Here is a 15,289-nt window from a genome sequence, read left to right on the forward strand (position 1 = left end):
ACTCCATTCTTCCACAAGGGATGACCGGGAAAACTTCTCTCAGCATTTCCACTTCACTGTGGAGCCCAGGGCATGATGCACATGTTCTTTCTCACTCACCCATGGGGTTTATTTCCACAGCACACTGTCTTTAAATGATATAGGTACATCAGATTTTTTTTTTTAATGGCAGATAGCTTGAGATTTTATCTTTTCTCAAGATAAAGAGAATAAGAAATTTTAGCTACATTTTCTTTGATGCCTGCAAGTGCACTCTTCTTTGTGTTGTTGCATTCTGAAACATGGTAAAGCAATAATAGAGAAGTTGTATAGATCAACCTGTCCAGATGAAACAAAAACCAGCCAGAAATCCATTACTTATCATCCAGAACACAAAAGCAGGAACAAACTCTCGTCTGATCACAAAGTATTCTCTGGCTTATCAAAATTTTACCCTGCTACTGAAGTCATCCTCCCATATCTAGCTTAGCTGCATTCCCTGGTAAAAGCAGTGCAGCACACTTACCACCCCAGAAAAACAATCCTTAACTGTAATACTAGAAATAAAATATGGGACTGAAGGTGGCAGAAGACACCTCACTGTTATCTGGTACAATGCAAAGTAAGTTCCTGATTCTCATTAATTTCTCCTGGTATTTCCAGACATTTTCCATGCTGGTTTATTTATCACAATGTTTTTCAAATTGACAATTAGGTGAACATTTTACAATGTATGACTAAATTTTAGCAGCTAATATGTGAGTTGGCTGCATCAGCTTTTCTTTCTTCCCCCAATGAGAGTCCGTTTTGCAAAAGTCTTGAATCTAGACAAACTGAGAAAAAAATATGCCTCTTTCTGAGTCTGTTGTGTACTAGTCTCTTACAGTTTGTACAAATGTATTGACTCGTATACTGCAGGTAATAATGAAAATGTAAATTTTAATGATTAGGATGGAAAGAAACTGAGTATGTCTTCTGAAAAAGACATTATTTATTTGAGATTTTTGAACCCATGTGTTATTATCACGATTTCCCTCTAAGCAGAGCAATGGTTTCAATTCTTACTTTAACTGATATTTGTAAGCCACTATACTGCACTCTTTTCCTTGCCCTCAGTAAATTGTGATCTAAACTGTTCATGAATTAAATTCGTGTTCATTTCATCTCAGTCTTCCCAGGGTTCCCCTACAGTTTTGGAGAATTTTACTAGACTCATTGAAATTTATTGTGTAAATCAGATGGGTTTTGCTCAGCAGCCTCAATCAACTTTCTTGATTAATCACTTCATATATTAAAAATACAACTGTTAAATAAGAGGCCAGAGTTTTTATCTGACCAGAATTCCAGTCTCTCAAGCCCATATTTCTGGGGTGGATAAATAGTGAGGCTGCTGCTGCAAAAAGAGCCAGTCTTCTCTCTTCTCTTCTCTTCTCTTCTCTTCTCTTCTCTTCTCTTCTCTTCTCTTCTCTTCTCTTCTCTTCTCTTCTCTTCTCTTCTCTTCTCTTCTCTTCTCTTCTCTTCTCTTCCCTTCTCTTCCCTTCTCTTCCCTTCTCTTCCCTTCCCTTCCCTTCCCTTCCCTTCTCTCTTCTCTTTCTCGTCTCTTCTCTTCTCTGTTCTCTTCTCGTCTCTTCTCTCTCCCCTCCCCTCCCCTCCCCTCCCCGCATGAATCACATCATGCACTGTTCCAAGAGGTAGCGTACCATCAAGATAAATGTCATTTACAATTATTATGTATTACTGAGGGATTCCAAAATCACTGAGGCAAGCTGGATTTGAATAATGTGTCCTCCTCCTCACACAAATTAGCAAAGTGTGGGTTCAATCTGATTGGAAATAGGACTTAAGGAGAGTTATTTTTAAGCTAAAGCTTGTAACTTTACATTTCAAAACTCTAGACAGGGTATCAAAAACACTTTCTTCAAGTAGCTTTCAGTGTGTTTAGTTTAATTTTCAGTAACCAGTGTAGCTGCAGCTGCTAGTAAGTGGTACAAATTCTGTCACAGGAACTGCTGTGTCAAAACACATATGTCTTTAATGGGCCTTTTGGCAAGCACGGCACAGATGTTATTATTCAGGTTGATACTAATAAAACTAATAGTTTATTTCATGCTTTACAAATAGAAATCAAGGATTAAAAAAATGCAGTTTACACATAGTAAAAATATTTATAGAGATAAATCAGATAATAGGTGCGAAATATTCATTGTATCTTTGTGGCTAAAGCATGAACTAAAAGGACAGTGGCTGACAGTAACACATAGCTCTAAGAAAGGATACCTTTTAAAAAGGTAAATGAAATAAATGTGAAGTTGTCAGTGTTGCTGTCTGAAGTTCCTTATTTCAAGACGTGGGATCTCTAAGTCTCGTGACATTACAGCTTTAGAATAAAACTGCAGACTAGCTACATCTTTCAAATTAAATATACTTGGCTTAACTCTGGCAGCTGTTTGGCTTCTAGTACAAGTTTTTCGTCTTTCAACTGCAACTCAGAAGACACATCATAAAAGAGCTTTTAAATATTATAAATTCCTGATTTAAGGGATTATTTGTAATGTCTTTTCTGCAGAGGAAGATGCAATATTTTGTTAGATAAAGACATGCCTGGAGATTAGCAAACTGGACAGTACACAGCCAAACTCCTATGGATGCAAACCATTTCAACTGTGGGGACTGTGCTGACCCAAATCCAATGTTCATAATACTAGGTTATGAATGTCCTCAAGTGAATAATTTTAATACAGCCCTTTTACTATTCAGATATTGTCTATTTGCTCAGATTTCTATGAACAACTTCAGAGGGACTGACTACGTGCTACGTTCTTGGAGAGAATTAAAGAACATGGCAAAAGGATATGACACTAATGCATTTAAGGTGTCTCATTATTGTTTTATGCTCTTGCCTTCCCCCTGCTTTCAGGCTGAGGTGAGACTGCAGCAGGCTAAGGATTGGAGGAGCCCAGACCACACGCAGCAGCCATGGGGCTCTCTCCACACCCTGTTACTCTGTGGTGTCCCTGCAGCCTCTGATCTCCAGCAAAGGGGACCAGACACCCATTGTCCTGCATGAAGACATGGTTCTGGTTGCACAGACTACATGGAGCAGTAGGAAAAGCCTGGGAGTTCAAATACAGTGGTATGTTTCTAGAGGGAACACTGAGTTCATGTGATTGTAGTTTATGAGGTTAACTTACACACTGGCTAAAGCCCTAAATCAATTCTACAGAAGTTGACAGGAGTTTTTCCTCCACATCAGCTGAAGTAAAATAGAGCCTTACATTATTTTTAAGATGGCACATCTCTATTTGCCACTGCCTGTTTCAGGCTGAACTTTTATTCCTCTGTGTAGTTTTAGCTGTCCATGATATTTGAAAAATCATGGCAGTCAGGTGAAGTCTCAGGTGACTGGAAAAAGGAAAACATGCACACAGCTTTAAAAAGAGTAGAAGGCAGCCCCCTGGGCACTACCAACCTGTCAGCCTCACCTCTGTGACTGGGAAGATCACAGAACAGATCCTCCAAGAAGCTGTGCTAAGGCACATGGAGGACAGGGAAGTGATTCAGGACAGCCAGCAGGACTACATCAAGTCCTTCCTGACCAACCTAGTGACTTTCTGTGATGGAGTGACCACATCAGTGAACAAGGAAAGGGCTACAGATGCCATTTTTCTGAACCTCTGTAAAGCCTTTTACATGGTCATCCTTCTCTCTAAATTGGAGAGACATAAGTTTGATGAGTAGACTGTTAGATGGATAGGAAGGCAGTTGGACAGTTGCACCCAGAAGAGAGTGGTGCACGGCTCAGAGTCCTGATGGACATCAGTGACAAGTGGTGTCCCTCAGGGGTCTGTATTGGGACCAGTGTTATTAACTAACTTCATTAATGTTGTAGATGAAGGGATCAAGTGCACCCTCAGCAAATTAGCAGATGACACCAAGCTGAGTGGTGCTGATGACACACCTGAAGGATGGGATGCCATCCAGAGGGACCTGGACAAACTCAAGAAGTTGCCCATGGGAATCTGATGATGTTTAACAAGACCAAGTGCTGATGCTGATCCTGGGTAGGGACAACCCCCAGTATCAGCACAGGCTGGGCATGAACAGACCCAGAGCAGCCCTGCCCAGCAGGACTTGGGGAGCCAAACGTGTCCTGGGCTGCATCCAGAGCCCCGTGGGCAGCAGGGGAGGGAGGGGATTCTGCCCCTCTGCTCTGCCCTGCTGAGACCCACCTGGAGCACTGCATCCAGCTCTGGGGTCCCAGCACAGGAAGGACAGGGACCTGCTGGAGCAAGTCCCAAAAAAGGTCACCAAATTGATTAGAGGTTGGATGGAGCTCTGAGCAATCTTGTCTAGTGCTAGCTGTCCCTGTCCACAGCAGAGGCTGGAACCAGGTAATCTTTAAGATCCATTCCAACCCAAACCATTCTATGATTCCATGACCCTGATACTACTGAGACTCTGAGATAACTGAAGAGTTCCATTTTGTTTGTTACACTCACTTTTGGGACTGATGAAATTCACTCGTGATAGTCTTGGTTTAGTTTCTGTAAAGTGGAAAGAAACAGGATATAAGTAGTCTGTTTTTGAAGGCCCCAAAGTTCATTGTGATGAATTAGGCAGATGGGGATACTCACATACTGTGAAAATATGTGTGTGTTTTACGTCAATGTGTGATGAACCTAGTTCTGCAAGATTCTCCCGCAAATCAGTTGTTGCTCTTTTAATTTCTTTGTGTTGTAAAAACAGCTTCTTAACACCCACCATGCCAGCAACTGCACAATGGCTGAGAAAGGAAATCTGGTTTACTTTCCAAGGACTTTCCTCAGGGTAAGATGAGTAGCTTGTAACAGTTGGACTGCTTGGGTTAGGAAAGCAAAAAGAAGAAATCCGTTCAATTGTCCTTCATGCCCATTGGGGGTAGGAAAAAAGTTCAGTTTAATTTGTTCTGTAAAAATAGGCTTCTTTCAAGAACATTTATTACAATAATAAAGACAGTCTACCACTTGGGAAGAAAGCTAGTTATGGTTGTTAGAGAAAGTCCTTTACTGGGGGATTTTAATACAGATATTTTTATAGTTGGTTCCAGTATAGCCAATCCTCTTCCAAGCAAGACAGTGTCTGCAGTGGATCTCTTAAGATCTCTCCCAGCTATGCATATCCAAGACACTTGGGAAACAATGTGTAGATAAATTGGGCAGCTTCAGAGAAAGGATATATGTCGAAAGCATTTGTGCAGTGACTCACCGTTGCACGAGGTAAGCATTTGAATGGCTATTTACTTTTGTTCTATTTGTCCTTCAGATTATTTTGTTACTGTAGAGCTGGTACAAACTCACAGGTTTCAGCTGCCTCCCATTTTCTATTGGACAGGAATTTTTTGTTGTCTTTGAAGAGCAATTTAATTATTTGCAAAATAATTTCAATAATCTGCAGGTACAAGTCCATAAACTAAAGAAATCTCTTTTTTTCCCATGAAGTTTTGTTCAGAGTACACCAGGTGATATGCTGCAAGAAGTGGGTTGTACATCATGAAGAAATTATATCGACTCACATAAATATCTTTTCCAAGAAGTAGTAATAACATAAAATACACTCAAGAGTTAGGTCCACACTACACTGTGAGAAAACTGAGAGTTGCCAGTACAGATGCTTCTGGAAAGAAGAAAATCAGTGCTGTTAAATCTACTTGTTTCCGTGTTTGAGTGTGTAGAACAGAGAATTCCCACATGTCTATAATAGGTTTGCAGTTGAATTTACATTGCCAGTTAAATTGCAGCTATATTTCCTTCTGTTTCACACCCACAAAACATTAATTTTTTTCAAGGGGTGTCTGGTTTATTTAACTGAGCAACAAAAAGCTAGCAGATTTTGGCAAGAAAATTCAATAGTGTTCTAGTAAACATATATATCAGGTTAAAATTTATATTCTTCAAATAGTCTTACCAAGTAAAAAAAATCAGAGATCATAGAAAATTAACATTACTGGCTTACAAAATTGTATGACACCATATCATGAGCACAGATTATCTTCTCATAGTATTTTTGTCCAACTCTCTCCTTCATTCTAGCAGTATTCTTTCTCCTCTGGTTTTTGCTATGTGGTGCAACATGATTCCTGGTCTGGAATGGAGTTGCTACCACCTTTATTTCTTTTGTCAGTGTTGTTATAAATCTTGTCTAGTGCTAGCTGTCCCTGTCCACAGCAGAGGCTGGAACCAGGTAATCTTTAAGATCCATTCCAACCCAAACCATTCTATGATTCCATGACCCTGATACTACTGAGACTCTGAGATAACTGAAGAGTTCCATTTTGTTTGTTACACTCACTTTTGGGACTGATGAAATTCACTCGTGATAGTCTTGGTTTAGTTTCTGTAAAGTGGAAAGAAACAGGATATAAGTAGTCTGTTTTTGAAGGCCCCAAAGTTCATTGTGATGAATTAGGCAGATGGGGATACTCACATACTGTGAAAATATGTGTGTGTTTTACGTCAATGTGTGATGAACCTAGTTCTGCAAGATTCTCCCGCAAATCAGTTGTTGCTCTTTTAATTTCTTTGTGTTGTAAAAACAGCTTCTTAACACCCACCATGCCAGCAACTGCACAATGGCTGAGAAAGGAAATCTGGTTTACTTTCCAAGGACTTTCCTCAGGGTAAGATGAGTAGCTTGTAACAGTTGGACTGCTTGGGTTAGGAAAGCAAAAAGAAGAAATCCGTTCAATTGTCCTTCATGCCCATTGGGGGTAGGAAAAAAGTTCAGTTTAATTTGTTCTGTAAAAATAGGCTTCTTTCAAGAACATTTATTACAATAATAAAGACAGTCTACCACTTGGGAAGAAAGCTAGTTATGGTTGTTAGAGAAAGTCCTTTACTGGGGGATTTTAATACAGATATTTTTATAGTTGGTTCCAGTATAGCCAATCCTCTTCCAAGCAAGACAGTGTCTGCAGTGGATCTCTTAAGATCTCTCCCAGCTATGCATATCCAAGACACTTGGGAAACAATGTGTAGATAAATTGGGCAGCTTCAGAGAAAGGATATATGTCGAAAGCATTTGTGCAGTGACTCACCGTTGCACGAGGTAAGCATTTGAATGGCTATTTACTTTTGTTCTATTTGTCCTTCAGATTATTTTGTTACTGTAGAGCTGGTACAAACTCACAGGTTTCAGCTGCCTCCCATTTTCTATTGGACAGGAATTTTTTGTTGTCTTTGAAGAGCAATTTAATTATTTGCAAAATAATTTCAATAATCTGCAGGTACAAGTCCATAAACTAAAGAAATCTCTTTTTTTCCCATGAAGTTTTGTTCAGAGTACACCAGGTGATATGCTGCAAGAAGTGGGTTGTACATCATGAAGAAATTATATCGACTCACATAAATATCTTTTCCAAGAAGTAGTAATAACATAAAATACACTCAAGAGTTAGGTCCACACTACACTGTGAGAAAACTGAGAGTTGCCAGTACAGATGCTTCTGGAAAGAAGAAAATCAGTGCTGTTAAATCTACTTGTTTCCGTGTTTGAGTGTGTAGAACAGAGAATTCCCACATGTCTATAATAGGTTTGCAGTTGAATTTACATTGCCAGTTAAATTGCAGCTATATTTCCTTCTGTTTCACACCCACAAAACATTAATTTTTTTCAAGGGGTGTCTGGTTTATTTAACTGAGCAACAAAAAGCTAGCAGATTTTGGCAAGAAAATTCAATAGTGTTCTAGTAAACATATATATCAGGTTAAAATTTATATTCTTCAAATAGTCTTACCAAGTAAAAAAAATCAGAGATCATAGAAAATTAACATTACTGGCTTACAAAATTGTATGACACCATATCATGAGCACAGATTATCTTCTCATAGTATTTTTGTCCAACTCTCTCCTTCATTCTAGCAGTATTCTTTCTCCTCTGGTTTTTGCTATGTGGTGCAACATGATTCCTGGTCTGGAATGGAGTTGCTACCACCTTTATTTCTTTTGTCAGTGTTGTTATATAAGCCCCCTTTATGTTCACCTCTTTGCAACAGCAAAATCTAGAAGTGGAGAATCTCTTAAATTCAGCACCAGAACTGTGAAACAGTTAAGAATCTATTCAGCAAACACGACATCTTGTGCTATCTTTTCCACTGTGTTTGATTTAATACTATTTATAAGGCTTTTGAAGAGTATTTCAACAATTTAAAATACTTTATATGTATATAAAGTAGTGGTATACATATGTATACAGTCATTAAGGGTAAAATTGGGACAACACCTTCATGGAAAGTCCGGCCACAGAATTTTGCAAGCTTAATTCTCAAATAATGGTATAAATCTTACCAGTGACGGTGACAGAGGGTAGCGGTGACAGCTGTACAATGAGAAGCAGTAATAAGAAATGATCATATTTGCTCCCACTGAAGACTGGTATTTTAAACCTAATTGAATACTCAACATGCTGCAGCTTAAGGTAACTTTCTGTGCCTGAAGTATATGATTGAGGGAGAAGGTGTTCTCCAAGTTCACCTGCAATAATATCAAATCACCTAAAGTAAAAGTAGGATTATGGACCTAATCCATAAAGCTGATGTAAAGTCTTTTGAAGTCTTTTATCTTGAACGGAGTGAATTTGGGCTAGATAGAAGAAGTTGAGTTGAGTTTTGTTCTGATAGCAGTCTCACTGGATATGATTTACAGCTTTGGTTCATTATGACCTGGTTTTGAACTAATAATCAGAGCAGGGGATCAATTCCCTTTAAAAAAACCCTACATTTTTTTTGGGAAAAAAAATCAAGCTTAGCTCACTGCCGTGTTTCAAAGGAAGCTAAATAGCTATAGCTGAGAGGAAGGTCCCTGTTCATGCCTTGAAAATACAGACAGTGAAACTAGAAAAGAAAAAGCAGTTCAGAGACCATTTATTTAAAAAAAAAACCAAAACAGGAGGGAAAAAAAAGCACTATAAATGTTCTAAGCATTGTTCCAGTTGCAACATCAGTTGAGGGGGCGGTGGAATAGTCCCTGCAGGATGCAAATCATTCACAGAAAAATGTGAGATTTGGTCAGAGCAAATTAAAACCAGATCAACTGATTATAAGAGGACAACATTCAGACTTCTACTCTGCTGAAAAGAATGCAGTAGCTTGCTCTGTTTCTCACAGTATGTACAATAGGATTCAAATCAGGGCCCAAGCGTGAGCTCAGTGAGAGGCTCAGATCACTCCTGCTTCTAATAAAGCAGATAGAAATTAAATGGAGATGTATTTCTGCATGTTTCATTCATCTAGAAACATTCATCCTCATCACATGCTGTCTTATTTCCTAACAGATATATGGGGAAGGTAGGGTAGGGACATGCCATTGTCCCAGCTGCTCAGTCAGAAACACTGAAACAGGGGCTGATGACACCCAGATAGAGTCTCTGTCATCTTAGTCGGTTGTTTGCATTTCCACATCACGACCACAAGATCAGAGGATTACAGGGGGCTGTGAGCAGCACAGCTTCTCTGCTCCCCTCAGCCTTCTCGCCATGATGGGTACATTTACGCCTCAGCAATTAACCCTAAAGAAATCAGTCCTTTTCTAAACATCCCCAGAGATCCCGCTGACATTCAAATAGGTGAAGAATAATGAGTTGGAGAGTTTATAGATATATGGGGAGCAGACAAGCTGAGGAGCACCAGAGAGCACAGCTCTGATGCTACACAGTCTTTCTGCTATTTTTCCCAAACAAAAGGAGCACAAAGGCAGGAAGGGCAGTGAGAACCATGGGAACACACTGTGCGTAGACAAGGACTCTCTGTGACCCAGGTGAAGCTGACACTCTCTCCTGCAGGAGCCCTCTGGCACTAAGCTCAGCAATCCAGCCTTGGCCAAGATGGGAAAGAGAATTAGTCCCATTTGTTTGACTCTAGACTATGTTATAATAAATAGCTGCTCAGCCTCAGAGCTGAAGTGCAGATGTGCATCATTGAGTTTGTTACACAAATCTGTTTCTCTTTTCTAATTTTGAATACAAACCAAAACCTCCAGAAAGGAAAGATAAAGATTACCCTAAAAAGAAAAAGCTATCTGTGACCTTCATGGCACATGTATTGGTCTCCAAAAAACAAACAGCTCTATGAGCAACAACAGCAGAGATGAAACTTGATTCCGTACAGTTTTGTGTCCCAGCGTTGCTTGGTAATGCCCTGACTCCTGTTCTTCTCCACAGCCTTTATTTATATTTATTGTGCTTCCTGGTGCAAGATGCAGGCTGTAACATGGTGAGGCTGGAGCCAAGCAGGACATATAGTCTGCACAGCCAGGACAGCTCTGTGGGCTGCACAAGGCTGATTATCAGGGCTTTTAAATCCCAGTGGCCAAATAATCCATGAAAGTGGAAACAGCAGCAGCACCAACACAAATGAACTGAATTCCCCTAGAAAATGGAATAGACTCTCATGAGCTGCTGCTTCCTCTGAAGCACATGTCCCTGTTATGCTAACAGTGAGCAGTAGTGTTTTAACTGCCCCGAAGGATTTTATCTCTTAGCTTCATTAATTCCACAGCTGTGTCACAAACTTTTGCATGGCAGAGTTTTCTTTTGGGAAACACACTTGCCTTTATGATACATGGATACAGAAGACTTACATTTACTGCTCATCGTCATTTAAATAATTATTTTATACACAACCGTTCACAGTGCATAAAACTGCAGGTAGCTCCACATTGCTTCATTCATGAAGAATAATCTAATACTTACACACACCAATTAGACTTGAATGCAGTAATTAAATAATTCAGAGAAAGTTAAGATGATTATGGGAACAAGATAAATTTTCACTCTAAAATCCCTGGTTTAAATATGGCTCAGTGCTTGTTTATGCTGAGCCATGACTGCTCAGTCATTGAAGTGGCACAGTATTTCTGGGCCTGTTGAGGAAGAAAACTAAGGTATAAAATCTGGTTTTTTCCTTTTAAAATCTGTAACTATGAACTTGGTAGTTTCACACTGTCTGCTGCAGTTGACATACTGTAGATGTCAGGAGCAATGTCAAAGGTTAAATGCATACGAATGTAGTATCTCATTCTTACAACAGAAAAATGCATTCTGCTGCTTTTTTATGTCCATTCTGTGAAGTGTTTCCTAATATAGCTGCTAAATAACAGCCTCTGTGGTTGCACACCACAGACATTGTATTCTTCAGAGGCAAATGTCTGCTAGAAGGGTCAGTAAGGAGGGAAGTCAGACAGCCACTGAGGATGCTCTTACAATGTCACAGTTAAATATCCCATAATCAGATACTGACAGAAATACAGACATGGAAAAGATCTGTGCCATGGGAAGAGGGAGAAAACTTGTTGCTCAACTTCCACATTTTTTTCTATGTGGTCCCATTCTAGCACCTAAATCAAGCCAGAGTACTAGTTCCAAAATATTTATTGAACAAGGGAACCACATTAAGCATGATTACTCAGTTCACAATATGGCACTTTTTTCTAAACCAATATAGAGATATATGTTCTTACAATTTGGCCTTTGCTGCTTGGCTGAGTGAAAAATCACTATCTCCATGTACTGTAAAACAGAAATATGTACCAGACTTTTTAGGAAACACGTCAATAGGTCTTGTAGTAGACCGAACGACAGAGACACCTGATTTCTTCCACTGGCTGATTTCAAATGACTCACATAAATCTATTTTAGAAGCTTCCAGATTGGAAGAAATTTAATATTAGGTATCTATCATGCAGCTACTCTGAGAACAATTTTAAAGGTACTGAACTGTTCTGAAAATAGAGAGTCATTGTGGATGTTTAGTTGGTTAGAAAGTTAGAAATGTTGTTAACTGAACTTAGAGACTCAAATACTCTATAGAGTAAGTTGCTTCACATTTTTGTATGAAAGAAACTTACTGCAAATCACAAGAGTAGCTAAATGTTTGTACTTTGAAAATGCTGGCCTTAACTTCTCTGATATTTCTCATCCTTAAAATAAAAACTGTGGACAAGTTCTAATAATATCACCAACTACTCCCACAGTTAACAAATGTGACTATATAAAGATATGTAAGGTCAAAGTGGGAGTTTGTTCTTCAAAAATGTGATCTTCAAATAATTTCATTTGCAAGCGTAGGTAGAAGTTGTAAAAAAACCCAAGGAAACTGGAGAGACATTTTTTCTGGAAAACGTGATTAATAATTTGTATATAGGATCCTACTGCTCTTTCATAGAACCTGCATGACTCTCCTAAACATGACAGGTTCTCATTGTAAAGAAACTAGATACCAGCATTTTGTATTTAACTATTAGTCTGTGCTGCCTAGCAGGAAAGTGTTTCCAACTTTCCTAGGTTATATTGGCACATTCTTTTTTGCCCTTCAGTCCGTAAAATGATACAGATTCATGTGGTGTACATGCTCTGATTTTCCAAATGTTCCACTCTGTTTCCACATGATTATGACAGAATTTACTCCATAGGCAGAATAGTAAGAAACACCACAAAGGAGAATATACATCAAAGTGGAAAGACACACCAGACCCCTATAATTAGCATATTAATTGCATCTCATCTTCTCTGTAGCCAGCTACCAGCTGTGTGGCACTCAGTCTGGAGTCAACAAGAGATCTACAAAAACCAGATGTGTCCCATGGAGCCTTCTGTTTTTAAAAACGTCCCAGAAATGATGTCTCCTGTCTGAAAGGGCTAGTGTTAAATTTAATTTTTCCCTTTCCTTTTTTGCAGTTATCTTGATTAATGTATTTCACCAGTAGAATGTATACACACACATGAACACACAGAGATGTCTCCTCCCCTCTCAGCTCAGTATTTGCCTACTGCTCAGTCTGTGTAACAGGCGGCCACTCTTGTTGGATTCTGGTCATTCAAAATGGGGTGCACCTTTGCTGGTGCTGGCTCAGCATCACTGGAGAGACCCATCATATGGTCTGGGCAGCTGCTGAAGCTCCCCCTACAGTCAAAGGAGAGAGATTACTGTGTACAATTTAGAGCATCCTTGAACTATGACATCCTATAAAGGTTTTGGAGTAAATCACTCCTCTGCATTCATTGCAAAACAACCTTTGTATTTTGAGTAAAAAATAAGATGAACTCTGCATATATAGCTATTATAGCTGGTGAGGGGTCAGTATCTCTGACCGAGGAAGCTGTGACCGGTCCGGAGAGATGGTCCCAAGAGAGATCGTCTTCCCGAGGCCCGGTGTCTTCCCTCAGCTGCTGGCAGGAGGGCCCGTGCAGAAGCTGTCAGCTCTTCAGTGATTGTCTGCTCGTGATTTCAGCTCAGCTCTGCAGGGCAGCCTCCAGGCCAGACCAGGGAGAGACGAGAGGCTCATGTAGCTGTTCCGCATGAGGGAACTTTATTGTTGGTCCGTATTCCTGGTCCGTATTCCGGCAAAGGGGAGCCAGGGACGGGCAGCTCTCTGTCCTCGCAGGGGCAGGGGGCTGGCTTTATAGGGATACAGGGGCTGGGTGCCAGAGGGTAAAGGCCAATGGATTACAAAGGATCTGCATAGGGTCTCCCAGGGGATTCTGGGTCTGTCTTTTCTCACCGTAACTGAAAAGTTAGCTGCCCTCCCAGGGAGTCCTGCTGGGAGATTGCTCCATCTCCTTATCTCAGCAGACATCCCTCCAGGGCAGTGGCTGGGCATACCCTACATTTAGCCATGGAATTAGCCTCATAACTAGGCTTTCTAGTGTTACGGCAAATTAAAGCATATAGGACTGAATATATGACTTTAAACAGACAAATCAGCTTAATAGTATTGACAGTTTATATATAACATCTTCACCTGTGAATACGCATTTATATGTTCCTCCTACTCACCACACAGTGTATCCCATAATCATGTGTGAGAATGTCTGAAAATTTTCATGGAATGGTTTGCAAGAAGATATGGGTTATAATCAAATTGTGTTTTTATTATTTTGGCAAAAAATAGCTGCTGCCACTTTGAAGTGAGGAGCAAATTTCAGATCTTTGTTCAAAATGTAAGTTTATTGCCATCTACTTCCTCCAAAATGGTAACAGAGGCAATAATTCTGTCTGGGCCCTGATTACACGCTCACATTGGGTGGAAGGGACTGACATACGTATTTGCCTGGGAAATAAAGAGGAGTCTACTTGAAAAGAACATTTTTTGTGAGGAAGAATTGAAAGGCATGAAAAACTGACAGCCTCATTAAGATAATTTTTACAAAGGCTCCATACATCATAATGCATTTTGAAAAATTAGATTTATAGAAATCATTCCGATTGTTGAAGTTGGAGAACATGTTGAAAGGAAAGCTTCTTGCACAAGAGATTTGCTAATACACGGTTGTTCTGATGAATACCAATGAACAAGATTATTTTTCATTTTGCGTCCCTGATCTACAAGCTAGCACCTTATCAATGTCGTATAAGATAAAGGACACAGGATAAGAAGTGCTAATATAAAGATGTTTCTCAGTGCTAATGTAAAGATGCACCATTGACTAAATTTTGATCATTTACACCAGACATATCCTGCAGTTACAGTTGATTTAGGCAAATGTTTGTTTCTCATGCTTTTTACAAGATCAGAAATTTTTCAGATACCTGTGGAAATTAAACATGTTTAGAGTTTGGTGTTAGGATAATGATAAGGTATTAGGATAAGAGTGTTTTTCTACTTGTAAATATGAAATCAAGGTAGCTTATAGATAACAGAATTTACTACATTATTTTTCAGTATACTTTAAGAATGGTTTTTTCATGCTGAACAGGATATACACTAACTTTTTCACATGGTACTTTGTCACCTGTGCTCTCATCCTTCAGATTTTTGTCCTTCTGCCCTCCTATGGATTTGTTTACAGAAAACAGACCTGTAAAGACAAAACAAGGCAAAAACTTCTAATATCTTTTGTTTACTAGTACCTAAAAATAGGACTGGAATTAGTCACACAGCTATTTAGGGACTTTTTCTAGGGTTTGTGAACGTCATGCAAATGAAATTTTTCCTTTGACATTTGGTTCAAGATTAGATTACATTATGCATCCTCTATTACATTATGCATCTTCTATTACATATCCATTATACAACCTTATTTAAAAAACAGCTTCAACCTTATTCATTTACTTATAGCCAGATTAGCACATAGGAGAATGGATTGTATGGTGGCTATAAGACCACTGGAAGATCATGATTTTTTCATGGAGGTTTAACACTGTATGCAAAAGAAGTCCTTTATGTACTACAAAGGTAATATTTCCTGCAAAAATAAATCCATTATATACTTATTTAAATAAAAACCTCTTACTATAAAAATCTAACCAAAAAAGTGGGTCAGACGGGCATTTGTCTCTGT

The sequence above is a fragment of the Corvus brachyrhynchos genome, unplaced genomic scaffold (assembly GCF_000691975.1).
Source record: "Corvus brachyrhynchos isolate BGI_N302 unplaced genomic scaffold, ASM69197v1 scaffold42, whole genome shotgun sequence".
Taxonomy (NCBI): Eukaryota; Metazoa; Chordata; class Aves; order Passeriformes; family Corvidae; genus Corvus; species Corvus brachyrhynchos.